The sequence below is a fragment of the Hemitrygon akajei genome, chromosome 14 (assembly GCF_048418815.1).
Source record: "Hemitrygon akajei chromosome 14, sHemAka1.3, whole genome shotgun sequence".
NCBI lineage: Eukaryota > Metazoa > Chordata > Chondrichthyes > Myliobatiformes > Dasyatidae > Hemitrygon > Hemitrygon akajei.
Genome location: NC_133137.1, coordinates 49,038,706 through 49,053,033, shown reverse-complemented (window position 1 = coordinate 49,053,033; position 14,328 = coordinate 49,038,706). Strand labels below are relative to the sequence as shown.

Genomic DNA, 14,328 nt, shown 5'->3' with positions numbered 1-14,328 from the left:
AAATTAAAAATGGCAAATTTAGATGTTTTGGAAGAGCAAAGAATAAAAACAGTGGATTCTGATTATTTGGGACACATCAGGACCAGTACATTGTGATCCATTTTAAGCTGCTGCCCCAATTAGCTGAAAGTTTCATGGAAATAATTAAAAAGGAATTAAAAAAAAGACAAACTACCCTTTAATTGAGTAACACATTACATATTAAATGAAATACAGAACTAATTAGAACATTACCAATACAGTACTATAAAACTGATTGGGTTCCTAATAGTTATCGACAGAGGATTCATCCAGCGTACACTGCCATGTTCTTTTGCTTGACTGTAAATAAACAAAATCAGCGCAGGCACCTAACGCAGATAATGGACTGCCTTCATTCAACATAATCGACAATTGCATCCACCAAATCTTCATTTTCTTTGCAACATTCAAGATGATTGTTGATACCTTCAAATTCTTTGTAGTCCCTAACTTGTTGAGGTAGTACAATTATTTCATTTTCACTGCCAGCCATTTCTGGTAAGACAATTCAAAACTGTTCTGCTCACTGCGGTTTGAATGCTTGAAACCGCAGTGAGCAGAACAGTTTTGAATTGTCTTACTGTTTATTTCTCACCAACTATCAGTGACAAAAATCACTGCTTTACGAACACAAACACACGGAAGTGACGCTATTTAAAAAACTGTTCACTCTAAGCAGTGTGTAGTATCGCATGCGACTGTTGCTAGATAGAAACTGCTCGGCAATAGTCTCCTGTTCCAATTAAGCAGCATGGTGTCCCAAATAAACAAAAGGAATCCCGCCTTTTTTCTCAATTATTGTTTGTTATTTAAGAGCTGTCTCAAATTAGTAGCCCAATTAACTGGGAAGAGTTAATAGATAGAAGGGTAGTTGGTTAAACAGCCAAAAGCACAAGGATTAATTTTACAGCTAAACAAAATTTGAAAGCAAAACAAAAAGCTTGCAAGAATTTTATAAAGTTTGACAGAATTAATCACATTTTCACAGCTAATATCAGTATTTTGGCTAAGCATTTATTTTTCCCTCCAAATTGATAGGACTTTAAGAGGCAAGAAGAGTTTGCTGGGGCCTTGACAGAAAATTTTGTAACATCTTTAGCTGCAGACAAGGTCCCACAGGCCTGGAGAATAGCCAATGCTGCTCCTTTGTTTAAGGAGGACAACAAAGCAGGAAGTTACAGGCTGACAAGCTTACGTAAGTGGTAGGGAAATTACTGGGAAGATCCAGTTGCATTTGGAAAAGCATAAACTTGTTAAGGATAACCAGAATGGCTTTGTAAACAGAAGGTCACATCTTACAAACTCGGCTGAGCTTTCTGATGTGACAAAGATGATTGATGATAGCAGGAAGTTGGCATTGTGTACATGGACTTCAGTAAAACTTTAATAAAAGTTTTGATAAGATCCATCATGGTAGGCTGATCCAGAAGATTAAGGTGCTTGCACTTTTGTGGACTGGATCCAAAACTAGCTTAGTCACTTAAGATAGAGGGGCGTTATTAGACAATAAACAATAGGTGCAGAAGTAGACCATTCGGCCCTTCGAGCCTGCACCGCCATTCTGAGATCATGGCTGATCATCTACTATCAATACCCAGTTCCTGCCTTGTCCCCCTATCCATAAGATACCTATCTAGCTCCTTCTTGAAAGCATCCAGGGAACTGGCCTCCACTGCCTTCCGAGTCAGTGCATTCCACACCCCCACAACTCTCTGGGAGAAGAAGTTTTTCCTTAACTGTCCTAAATGACCTACCCCTATTCTCAAACCATGCCCTCTGGTACTGGACTCTCCTGGCATCTGGAACATATTTCCTGCTTCTATCTTGTCCTTAATAATCTTATATGTTGCAATCAGATCCCCTCTCAATCTCCTTAATTCCAGCGTGTACAAGCCCAGTCTCTCTAACCTCTCTGCATAAGACAGCCCGGACATCCCAGGAATTAACCTTGTGAATCTACGCTGCACTTCCTCTACAGCCAGGATGTCCTTCCTTAATCCCGGAGACCAAAACTGTACACAATACTCCAGGTGTGGTCTCACCAGGGCCCTGTACAAATGCAAAAGGATTTCCTTGCTCTTGTACTCAATTCCCTTTGTAATAAAGGCCAATATTCCATTAGCCTTCTTCACTGCCTGCTGCACTTGCTTATTCACCTTCAGTGACTGATGAACAAGGACTCCTAGATCTCTTTGTATTTCTCCCTTTCCTAACTCTACACCGTTCAGATAATAATCTGCCTTCCTGTTCTTACTCCCAAAGTGGACAACCTCACACTTATTCACATTAAACGTCATCTGCCAAGTATCTGCCCACTCACCCAGCCTATCCAAGTCACCCTGAATTCTCCTAACATCCTCATCACATGTCACACTGCCACCCAGCTTAGTATCATCAGCAAACTTGCTGATGTTATTCTCAATGTCTTCATCTAAATCGTTGATGTAAATCGTAAACAGCTGTGGTCCCATTACCGAGCTCTGTGGCACACCACTAGTCACCACCTGCCATTCCGAGAAACACCCATTCACCGCTACCCTTTGCTTTCTATCTGCCAACCAGTTTTCTATCCATGTCAATATCTTCCCCCCAATGCCATGAGCTCTGATTTTACCCACCAATCTCCGATGTGGCACCTTATCAAATGCCTTCTGAAAATAGAGGTACACTACATCCACTGGATCTCCTTTGTCCAACTTCCTGGTTACATCCTCGAAAAACTCCAATAGATTAGTCAAGCATGATTTGCCCTTGGTAAATCCATGCTGGCTCAGCCCAATCCTATCACTGCTATCTAGATATGCCACTATTTCATCCTTAATAATGGACTCTAGCATCTTCCTCACTACTGATGTTAGGCTGACAGGATGATAGTTCTCTGTTTCCTCCCTCCCTCCTTTCTTAAAAAGTGGGATAACATTAGCCATTCTCCAATCCTCAGGAACTGATCCTGAATCTAAGGAACATTGGAAAATGATAACCAATGCATCCGCAATTTCAAGAGCCACCTCCTTTAGTACCCTAGGATGCAGACCATCTGGACCTGGGGATTTGTTAGCCTTCAGTCCCATCAGTCTACTCATCACCGTTTCCTTCCTAATGTCAATCTGTTTAATTTCCTCTGTTACCCTATGTCCTTGGCCCATCCATACATCTGGGAGATTGTTTGTGTCTTCCCTAGTGAAGACAGATCTAAAGTACTTATTAAATTCTTCTACCATTTCTCTGTTTCCCATAACAATTTCACCCAATTCATTCTTCAAGGGCCCAACATTGTTCTTAACTATCTTCTTTCTCTTCACATACCTAAAAAAGCTTTTGCTATCCTCCTTTATATTCCTGGCTAGCTTGCGTTCGTACCTCATTTTTTCTCCCCGTATTGCCTTTTCAGTTAAGTTCTGTTGTTCCTTAAAAATTTCCCAATCATCTGTCTTCCCACTCACCTTAGCTCTGTCATACTTTTTTTTAATGCTATGCAATCTCTGACTTCCTTTGTCAACCACTGTGGCCCCTTTCCCCCCTTTGAATCCTTCCTTCTCCGGGGGATGAACTGATTTTGCACCTTGTGCATTATTCCCAAGAATACCTGCCATTGCTGTTCCACTGTCTTTTCTGCTAGGATATCCGTCCATTTAACTTTGGCCAGCTCCTCCCTCATGGCTCCATAGTCTCCTTTGTTCAACTGCAACACTGACACCTCCGATCTGCCGTTATCCTTCTCAAATTGCAGATAAAAACTTATCATATTATGGTCACTACCTCCTAATGGCTCTTTTACTTCAAGATCGCTTATCAAATCCTGTTCATTACACAACACTAAATCCAGAATAGCCTTGTCCCTGGTCGGCTCTCGTACAAGCTGTTCCAAGAATGCATCCCGTAGGCACTCTACAAACTCCCTATCCTGGGGTCCAGCACCAACCTGATTCTCCCAGTTCACCTGCATGTTGAAATCCCCCATAACTACTGCGACATTACCTTTGCCACATGCCAATGTTAACTCCCTATTCAACTTGCACTTATTCTAACAGGAGGTCTGTGACCAGTGATATCCTGCAAGGATGAATGGTGTGACCTCTGTTATTTGTGATAGTATATGATTTGGAAAAAATATAAATTGTCTGGTTGGTATGTTTGCAGATGACAGAGTTGTGGATATTGAAGAAAACAGTTAAATGATACAGCAGGATACAGACCAACAGATGTGGGCAGATAAATGGCAGAAGCAGTTTAATCTGGACAAGTGTGAGGTGTTCCACTTTTGAGAGTCAAATGTAAAAGGAATGTATATAGTAAAAGGCTGAATGCTTAGGAGCAATGAAATATGGAGTAATTTCTACAGTTTCCTGAAAATGGCAACTCAAAAAGTTAAGGTGCAAAGATGATGTATAGCATCCAGTACTTGCCTTTACTGGTCAGGCTTGAGTATAGAAGTTGGGAAGTCATGTTGCTGAAGTATAAAACTTGTTATGTCACACCTGTTCTGGTCACTGCATTGTGCAGCCTTTGAACAGCTTACAGAAGATGTTCAAAGTTGTTGCCCAAATTAGACAGTATTAGCTTACAATTGTTTTCTTTCTGAAGTGTTCGAGGCTGAAGGGTGACCTTTGTTGAAGTGGAAATACAGTGGATTCTGGTTAATTGGGCCATTGGTTAATTGGGGCAGCTGCTTATTTGGGATAACTCTTAAAGAACACAAACTAATCAAGAAAATAGCCGGTAATCCCTTAATTTATTTGGTACATTATGCTACTTAATTTGGACAGGAGACTGTTGCCGAACAGTTTCTAATGACCGTGCACTTGTATGGCCATTAGATATAACACGGCACTTAGAGTGAACCATTTTTAAAATGGCATCAGTTGCACGTGTTTGTGTTATGTTATCCATTTGGGCTGATGGACTGATTCAAAAAGCAGTGATTTTTGCAAATATTGTTTTTCTATTTTGACTTTAAATATTTTCAGACCCTTGCCAAGATGCTATGGAAAGATTTAACCCCAGCCCCCAAAAATATTATAAGACCATAAGATATAGGAACAGAAATAGGCCATTTGGCCCATCGAGTCTGCTTCGCCATTCAATCATGGGCTGATCCAATGCTTCTAGTCATCCTCACTCCCCTGCCTTCTCTCCATGCCCTTTGTTGCCCTGGCTAATGAAGAACCTGATCTATCTCTGCTTTAAAAACACCCAATGACTTGGTCTCCACAGCTGCTCGTGGCAACAAAATCCACAGATCTACCACCCTCTGACTAAAGTAATTTCTCCATATCTGTTCTAAATGGACGCCCTTCAATCCTGAAGTTGTGCCCTCTTGTCCTAGACTCCCCTACCATGGGAAATAACTTTGCCATTTCCAGTCTGTTCAGGCCTTTTAACATTCATAATGTTTCTATGAGATCTACCCCCCCCCCCCCGCCCATTCTCCTGAACTCCAGGGAATACAGCCCAAGAGCTGCCAGATGTTCCTCATACAGTAACCCTTTCTTTCCTGGAATCATTCTCGTGAATCTTCACTGAACCCTCTCCAATGTCAGTATAAGCTTTCTAAAATAGGGAGCCCAAAACTACACACAATACTCCAAGTGTGGTCTCACGAGTGCATTCTATACCTCTAGAAATAAATACCAACATTGCATTTGCCTTCTTCACAACTGACTCAGCCTGGAGATTAACCTTTAGGGTATCCTGCACAAGGACTCCCAAGTCCCTTTGCATCTCCCCATTTAAATAATAGTCTGCCTATTTATTTCTTCCACCAAAGTGCATGACCGTACACTTTCCAACATTGTATTTCATTTGTCACTTCTTTGCCCATTCCCCTATCTAAATCTCTCTGCAGGGTCCCTGTTTCCTCAACACTACCCGCTCCTCCACCTATCTTTGTTTCATCTGCAAATTTAGCCACAAATCCATTAATCCATAGTCCAAATCACTGACAAGCATTCATAAAAAGCAGCGGTCCCAACACTGACCCCTGTGGAACTCCACTGGTAACTGACAGCCAACCAGAATAGGATCCCTTTATTCCCACTCTCTGTTTTCTGCCGACCAGCCAATGCTCCACCCATGCTAATAGCTTCCTTGTAATTCCATAGGCTCTCATCTTGCTAAGCAGCCTCATGTCTGGCACCTTGTCAAAGGCCTTCTGAAAATCCAAATACACCACATCTACTGCATCTCCTTTGTCTACCCTGCTTGTAATTTCCTCAAAAAATTGCAGTAGGTTAGTCAGGCAGGATTTTCCTTTCAGGAATGCTTTGGCCCATCTTGTCATGTGCATCCAGGTGCTCCATAATCTAACAATTGATTCCAACAATTACCCAAACACTGATGTCAGACTAACAGGTCTATAGATTCCTTTCTGCTGCCTCCCACCCTTCTTAAATAGAGGAGTAACACTTACAATTTCCCAGTCATCTGGTACATTGCCAGAATCTATCGATTCTTGAAAGATCATTGTTAATGCCTCCACAATTCTCCAGCTACTTCTTTGAGAACCTGAGGGTGCATTCCATCAGGTCCAGGAGATTTATCTACCCTCAGACCAGCAAGCTGCCTGAGCACTTCCTCAGTCGAAATTTTCACTGCATCTATTTCACTTCCTCGATATTCTTGAATGTCCAGTCTACTGCAGATGTTTTCTACTGTGAAGACCAATGCAGAATATGCAGTCAATTCCTTTGCCATCTCTGCGTCTCTCATTACAATATCTCCAGCATCATTTTCTATGGATGCCATATCTATCCTCAACTCTCTTTTCCCCTTTATATACTTAAAAAAGCTTTTAGCATCATCTTTGATATTAGTCGCCAGCTTCCTTTCATAATTCATCTTTTCCCTCCTAATGGCCTTCTTAGTTTCCTTCTGCAGGTTTTTAAAAGCTTCCCAATCCTCTATCTTCCCACTAGCTTTGGCTTTCTTGTAGGCCCTCTCTTTTGCTTTTACTTTGGATCTGACCTCACATCAGCCACAGTAGTGTCCTTCTTCCACTCGAAAATTTCTTCTTATTTGGAATGTATCTGTCTTGCGCTTCCCTCATTTTTCGCAGAAACTCCAGTCATTGCTGCTCTGTGTCCTGCCTGCTAGTGTCCCTTTCCAGTCAACTTTGGCCAGTTCCCCTCTCATGCCAAGTAATTTCCTACTTGACCAAATTATTTAAAGCCATCCATCTAACACCCCTTATTGTCAGAGTGCCAGAATCTACAATTGCATGGTTGACACATCTGCAAGATAACTTTAAGAATGGGCATTACACAAGGGACAACTGGGAACATCCCGAAAACAAAGTGTAAGGTGAGGATCCAGATATTGAAGAGGACCTCAGTTAATGGTTTTCCATCATAACTGGACAAGATGTGCGTGTCAGTAGACCAATGTTAAAAAAACAAGTCAGCAGGGCTAAGATTTTAAAGCATAAAGATCACAAAGATTTCAAAGCAACTGATGGTTGGTTATCTTAATAGAAATGTTGGCACCACATTAAATTCAAGAAAGCACATGTTAATAAAGATGATGCTGATACCGTAAATGCAGAAACATGGAAATCTACAAAGCTCCCTGACTGGCCTCAATAATTTTGTGCAGATGATATCTACAATGCCGATGAAACAAGCCTTTTTTAAAAAAAAATACTGTGCCACACTGAATGGTTCCCTTAGCTACAAACATGCAACACTAACAGGTTCAAAGAAAGCAATGATTGCATAATGGATCGATTGTCAACACTAAGTGTCTGACTGTTCATTTACAGTCAAAAAGAACATGGCAACATACACTGGGTGAAATCCTCCATCGATAAATTTAAGGAACTAATACAGTTTTAACAGTACTATAGTATTGCTGGTGCTCTAACTTTTCCTGTATTACATTTAAATACATAATTTATTATTCAGTTAAATGGTAGATTGACTCTTTTTTATATAAATACCTTATTAACTACTTCCATTAAAGTTCAGCTAATTGGAGCAGCCACTTTATTGGGCCAAAATGTACTGGTCCTGATGTGTCCCAATTAGCTAGAATCCATACTGTATTTCACATTTCAGTTTTGGACCCTGTGTCAGTTCTGATGAACTGTCTCAGGCCTGAACTGTTAATCAGAATTAGTATCACAGGCATATGTTGTGAAATTTGTTAACTTTACAGCAGCAGTACAATGAAATAGATGATAAATAAATAGAGGAAAAAAGAGTTACATTAAGTATATATACATGCCTATGAAATAGTTAATTAAAATGAGTAGTGCAAAATAACAGAAATAGAAAAGCAGTGAGGTAGTGCTCACGGGGTTCAATGTCCGTTCAGATATCGGATGGCAGAGGGGAAAAAGCTGTTCTGGAATTCAGGCTTCTATAACTCCTTCCTGACACTGTGAAGCGGGCATGTCCTGAGTCTTAATGATGGACACTTCTTCCTAATGCATCGCTCCTTGAAGATGTCTTGGATACTACAGAGGCTAGTACATACGACGGAGCTGACTAATTTTACAAATTACTGCAACTTGTATTGATCTTGTGCAGTCGTGCCCCCCCCCCCATACCAGACAGTGATGCAGCCAGTCAGAACCCCACAGTACAGTTGTAGAAGTTTGAGTGTTTTAGTTGACAAACAAAATCTCCACAAATTCCTAATGAAATATAGTCACCGACTTTCCTTCTTTATAGCTGCAGAAATATGTTATGTTTAGGTTAGGTCCTCAGAGATATTGACACCTAGGAACTTGAAATTGCTCACGCACTTCAATTCTGATCTCTCTATGAGGATTGGTTTATGTTCCCTCGTCTTAGCCTTCCTGAGGTCCACAGTCAGCTCTTTGGTCTTGCTGACTTTGAGTGCAAGTCTATTGCTGAGACACCACTGAACCAACTGGTATATCTTGTTCCTGTACAACCTTTTGTCACATTTAAAATGGTGCCGACAATGGATGTATCATCAGTAAATTTAAAGATGGCATTTGAGTTATGCTTAGCCACACAATCATGGGAGTAGGAGAGCAGAGATGTGGGCAAAGCACATATCCCTGTGGAGCATCAGTGTTAATTGTCACCAAGGTGGAGATGTTATTTCCAATCCACAGAGATTGTGGTCTTCTGATTAGGAGCTGAAGATCCAGTTGTAGAGGGAGGTAGAGAGTCCTAGGTTTTGTAGCTTTTCAATCAGGATTATGTTGAATGCTGAGCTATAGTCAATAAACAGCACACTGACATAGGTATTTGTATTGTTGTTAATGTTTGCCTTTCCACAAATGCTGCCCAATCTGCTGAATATTTCCAGTATTTTGTGCTTTCATTTTGGATTTCCAGCATTTGCAGTTATTTTTTATTTTCATTGTCAGAATCTGGGGTATGTTATCCTGATAAGATTGCATAAGCTAATTTTATTAACAATTTTAATGTAGGTACAATGAGAAAATTGGAAGAGCCACCCGTGAACATGATAAATCAATGTGGGACATTTCTACGATCAAAAAAGTACAGAAATTGATGAGCACAAGTATGAGAGCGAGATGTACAAAAAAGAGATTGAAACTTGGTTATTCAATAATGTAGGCTAAATTACAAAAGGTGCCTGATGCAGAAAGTATGTAAGTCAGATATTTTACAGGAGCACATTAGTCTTGACATTTATAATGGTATCACACCACCCTTTCTTCTAGTATTGCCAACTACAACAGTTGCACTTAAGACAGCAGTAAGAAGGTTAACAAAGGTCACAAGCAACCAATTATTATTCACCCTAGCAGTAACTGCCAAAAAAAGAAAAGGTTGTATTACAAGTACAAGCATTTAACAGTTTGTTGGTATGAAAAGCTTAGTCATTAAAACTGTGCTTGTTTTTACCAACATGCGCATTGAATGGAATTTATCCAGCTGCAAGTAAGTATGAGAAACCCCATTTACAAGGAACTACCTCAGATGGTTGCAGATAAACTTAGAAGAAACTTTCACAAGATCACCTGGGACATTGTGTTCACTGCCTGACCCCAGGACACCCTCTGATGGTACTTCTCAGGTGTGTTGCTTTCAATGCTATTGTCACCACCTTTCTGAAATGTGGAACAGTTTGCAACTAGGCCACAGGTGGAAGAAACTAAGACTATTTACTCAAACTTGATGCAAGGACAACTCATGCTGTCAAAGACCTTTTTCATTCTTTCTAAACCACTGATGATCAATGTCAAAGTCATGCTTACTGTCATATCCGGAAGTGCAATGAAAATCTTAGCACAGCAACATCACAGGCCCATACCATCATATGAGCAGCATTCTCAAGAAAACATAAATTAAACACAATTTTTACAAGAAAATGTAATTAGACCCAAGTGTAAGTCAATTTTAGAGCAAAGTGGTTAAAGTGGTCATATCACCCTTGGAGTGCATATGCACAAGGCTTTGCAGTGAGTTAAACACCTCAAAATATCAAAAAGCAAGCTTTCCTCTGGGCTTTTAGTGATATCTTACTTGTAAGAGGATATTGCTATTGGAAGGGCAAATAAAGATGGAAATAGATGTCTTTCTACCATGTGCTTCAAAACAAAATCCAAATTAACCCTGCATTAAAAAAAGCTTACGTACAGGAAGATATGTACATACAAAATGAACTGCACACCAAATGAACCATGCCTCTAGATGCCAGAACACGCCCCATCAGGCATCCATAGGATGTCAAACCTAACTACTAAAACTAAAAGTCAAATGGTCATTTCATTAGGTCTTTGGTCTCAGAGACTGGTCTTGAAAGGTCTTACTTGCACAGTCTTTAACTGTTCTCACTTCAAAAATTCTGGCCTTGATGTTGCTCCTGGTGGGGATCAGCCAGAAATGCTGGGCTAGTTAACCATGAGGAGAGGGTGAGCTGATTAGCTTGATCCCTCTTGTGGCATGATCAGTTGAGTTGAGATCACTAGGTACGGACCTTATCCGTGAATTCTGCATGCGTGAATTCAACCAACTGTGAATTGAGAAAACCCGGAAGTGCTCTTCCAGCACTTGTTGTTCGAACATGTACAGACTTTTTTCTTCTTGTCATTATTCCCTAAACAATGCAGTATAACAACTATTTTACATAGCATTTACATTGTATTAGGTATTATAAGTAATCTAGAGGTGATTTAAAGTATACGGGAGGATGTGCGTGGGTTATCGTGGATTGGGATCGAAAAAATCGGAAGTTCTCTTACTCAGTAAGTTGGAACAGGTACATCTGATATTATTTAGCGTCAGTTAGTCAAACGCTTGTCTTAGTATATAGCATATATTTTACCTTTCTATGCATATAAAACACTTAAGAACGTATGTTTCAGTGCCGGGCTTGGGAACTTCTTCCCAAGTTCGATCCAGTAACAGACCGCTATCGAGCGCGCTCTCCACCGTGCCGGGTTGATGTGGAGGATCAAAAAACCAAAACCCAATAATTAAACCACTGCGTTGCTTAGTAATAATTGTAGCTTTCATCGGGGCAGAGCCTTTCTCACTTTATCCATTAAAATTGTTCCAATCGTTGACCGACTAACGTTTTTCCAATGACTGATGGCATTTCACGTCTTTCCGATCGCTTTATTTCCACTTTATTTTCAATCGCGATCGTGATTATTTTTGTGAACAGAAACACTGCGGATTCAGATCTCTACCACTGGGTCCTAATGTCCACCGCACTGAGACAGGTTAAATAAGGTCTGGGGTTCCGTTGGGTACTAAGATCCACCACATTGAGACAGGCTGAATAAGGGACTTGAGCATCCGTGAAGTTTGGTATCCACGGGGGGGGGGGGGGGGGGGGTCCTGGAACCAATCCCTCACGGATAAGGAGGGCTGAATGTACATAGTTCCTTTGGCTCTTCTGTGTTGATCACCTGATATACTAGATCCTATTATTCATGTACATAGGCATTGAATCTACCCGTTTCATAAAATATATAACCGAGCATAACCTTGCTGTTAATAAAGAACATGATATCATCTAGTTCTACGTCTATCTTTTCAGTTGTCATCTCTGCCATCTCAACTGCTAGAACAGCAGCACTGAGTTCAAGCCTTGGTATGGTGAGATCTGTTTTGGGAGCAACCATTGCCTTGCCAAGGATGAAACTCATTTCACTATATCCACTGGCATCTGTAACCTTCAGGAATGCAACAGCAGCAATATCTTTAGTTGATGTATCACAGAAAATGCAGAACTTTTTTTTTTGGAGCTAGTAGAGAGTAGAATTGTTGTGTAGGTTCTTGGAATTTTCAAACTTTTGAGATCCTGAATGGAAGAGCACTATTGCTGCCACTGCTCTTGTTTCTCTTTAGGGAGTGGGACGTCCCATCCACGAGTGTCCGAGGTCACCTCTCTTAACTTGTACCATCCCTGGATACTGACTGGAGAGGAAATCCAAGAGGGTCAAATAGTTGATAACACAACATGACATGTAAAAGATCTTTTGGTGTTAGGACCTGGAAAGTAAGGGTACCAGTAACAAGGTCTCATCCAAGCCTGTGCTGCATAGCATTGAGGTCCTGTCAGAGATCAAGATTCGGTAAACCTTTGACCAGATCTTCAGATGGGAAACGTTGTGTAATCTCAGTTTTGTTGGATGTAATCTTGCATAATCTAAGATTAAACTGTCCCAACATGTCTTACACTGCTTTCAGCACGCTGACTGCTTCTTCTGTACTGGATGCACTTCATCATCAACATAGAAATGCTTCTCAATATACTGTACCACCATGCTTCAGTCCCGAATTCCTTCTCTCCCTCAATAGCTGTCCTCTCAAGGCCATAGTTTGCCACAGCTGGAGAAAGGCAGTTAGCAAATCAATGAACTCTCATGCATTACTCCCAAAGCTCATTGTCCAGTTGGTGGTCATGAAAACACAAGAAGCCGAGGTCGTCTCGATGATCCTCTCTCACTAGAAGCTGTGGAACATTTGTTCAATGTCTGCCATCACTGCGACGTGCTCATTTCTGAAGCACAGGAGGGCCCGAGTAGACTGTTACTAAGGTCTGGAACCCACCTTGTTCACTAACATGCCTTTAAACTGCGCACTTAAATCAAAGACAAGTCATATTTGTGCAGGCTTGTGGGAGTGGTGACACCAAAGTTGGGCAAATACCAGTTTTCTTTTTTTGCGATATGGTGAAGGTGCTAACTCTGCATGATCGTTCCTGAAGAATCTCTCCAAGAATCGATGTAAATGATCTTTCATTCTGATTTCCTTCTCAATGTGTGACTGAGGGACATGAGTCAACTAACGCCCTGCTCTGTTGTTTGGTAGGAGTTGTCACAGAAGGTGGAAAGGAGGGAACGAACCCATTGTTTGCTAAACCCTTTGTTCATGATTCGAAGGAAGACCTCATTTTTGATGGAAAATGCCAGTTTATAATCTGAGTGAAAGATGACCGAGGTAAGTATGTCAGGGCACTTGGTTTGCCTACTTATAATATTCTCTTTCATACAGATTCTACTCTCACAAGGTCTGAAATGACTTGTCCACCCATTCTCCAGTTTAGACTTAAACGTGCTGACCGTGGGCTAATGAGCAGAGACAGACTTCACCCTACGTGACCCAACCCAGGCCCACCTGTTAGGTATAAGGTGCATTGTGCTGACCATTTGTGTTTCTGCCAAGCAACAGGAGAACCTCCGTAGAAGAGTCAAGTGGGGGAACCTTGTCAACTGTCCTTAAGATGTGAATGACCGCATGCAGCTTCAGGCATTGGGATTTCGTCTCTGTTGTTGGGAATAAGGTCACAGTCAATGAGGGTTGACAAGAGGAAGCAGGCCTCCCCTCCTATTGACTCTGTGATAAACCAACTGGCACTTCTTTCTGCAACTTCTGATGTTCCAGAACATGCCTTTAGAGTGTATGGGGAAACAGAACCTTAAATTCTGAGTGTGTCAAAGAATGTTGACTTTGCCAATGACACATTGTTCCAGTCACCCAATAACACATAACGTCTTTAATTTTTGTTCAGGATGTCCTTTCAGGTAGATGATTGCTAGACATATTTTAGCACACCTGTTGCGGGTGTGCTGGAACCGTAGTAGGCCAAGGTGCTGACCCAAAGTCAAGTGCCAATATGTGCTGGTAACTGTTGTACTCAGTTCAGTGCATGATAGCTTTACAGATTTTTTGCTTGGTGTTGTCGAAGCACAACAGTTGAAACATTTTGAGTGCTCATTTAGAAAGCATCTCCAGCCTACAAGCAGTTTTTCTCCGAGTCTTCTGTATTTCTTTAAGGGTTTCTTTAGGACAGGGCATTGTCCATCAGGCTTGACAGAGTTTTCTACTTCAACTTTTTTGAGCATGTCAGGGC

The 14,328-nt window shown here is 41.1% G+C and overlaps 1 protein-coding gene across 1 annotated transcript in view; it reads right to left on the bottom strand.

Moving 5' to 3' along the window:
- The window catches only part of fgd6 (FYVE, RhoGEF and PH domain containing 6), a 144,085-nt gene that overhangs the window by 119,439 nt on the left and 10,318 nt on the right, over positions 1-14,328 (bottom strand). The window lies entirely within an intron of this gene.